This window comes from Alligator mississippiensis, unplaced genomic scaffold (genome assembly GCF_030867095.1).
Source record: "Alligator mississippiensis isolate rAllMis1 unplaced genomic scaffold, rAllMis1 scaffold_142, whole genome shotgun sequence".
Lineage (NCBI taxonomy): Eukaryota > Metazoa > Chordata > Crocodylia > Alligatoridae > Alligator > Alligator mississippiensis.
Genome location: NW_026775262.1, coordinates 41815 through 42500, shown reverse-complemented (window position 1 = coordinate 42500; position 686 = coordinate 41815).

Genomic DNA, 686 nt, shown 5'->3' with positions numbered 1-686 from the left:
GGCATACGTGGGGTTGACCTGGTGCCCGCCCCCCCCACGGAAGTCCGTATGAGGTTTTTGAAACGGGCCTTGCCCGGGCCTTCGATCCAGGAGGGCGGACACTTTCGGCGGTTCGTCCCGGTGGCTGGGCCGGGTGCCGCATCTACAATATAGCCAAGAAACGTTCGCGGAGATTTTCGAGAACACGTTTTTAAGGACCCTCAATGCCCATGTTCGGTTCCAGAAAGCCGGTCAGAGGGATCTTCGGGGCAGAACCCTGCCGTGCTGAGGGGCCAAACCCGAGTTTGGAGCCAGGTCAACGGGGAAAACCGGAAAAGGGCCGGAGAAGGCGGTCAGGCCGGGCGAGAGTTCCAGGAGCTCGGCCACAATTCCGATCTCGTCCCGGTCAAGGGCTCCGTGGAAGGGCAGCCCGGGGGGCGGGTCCAAGGGCCCCGGCAGGGACCCGGGCCTCCGGGGTCGGAGCCGAGGCACCCCGCCGAGGGGTGGTCGTCCCGGGCCAAGGCGGCGGGAGCCCGGGCAGGACTCCGCGGGGCAGGCCGGGCGGGAGTTCCAGGAGCCCGGCCGCGATTCCGACTTCTCCCCGGTGCCCTGCCCGGAGGCCGGGCAGGTCCGGGGGCCTTCGGCGCGGGCGGCGGGATGCTCCCGCGGGGGAGACGAGCCGTGCTGGGCCCCGGGAGGGAGGCCCG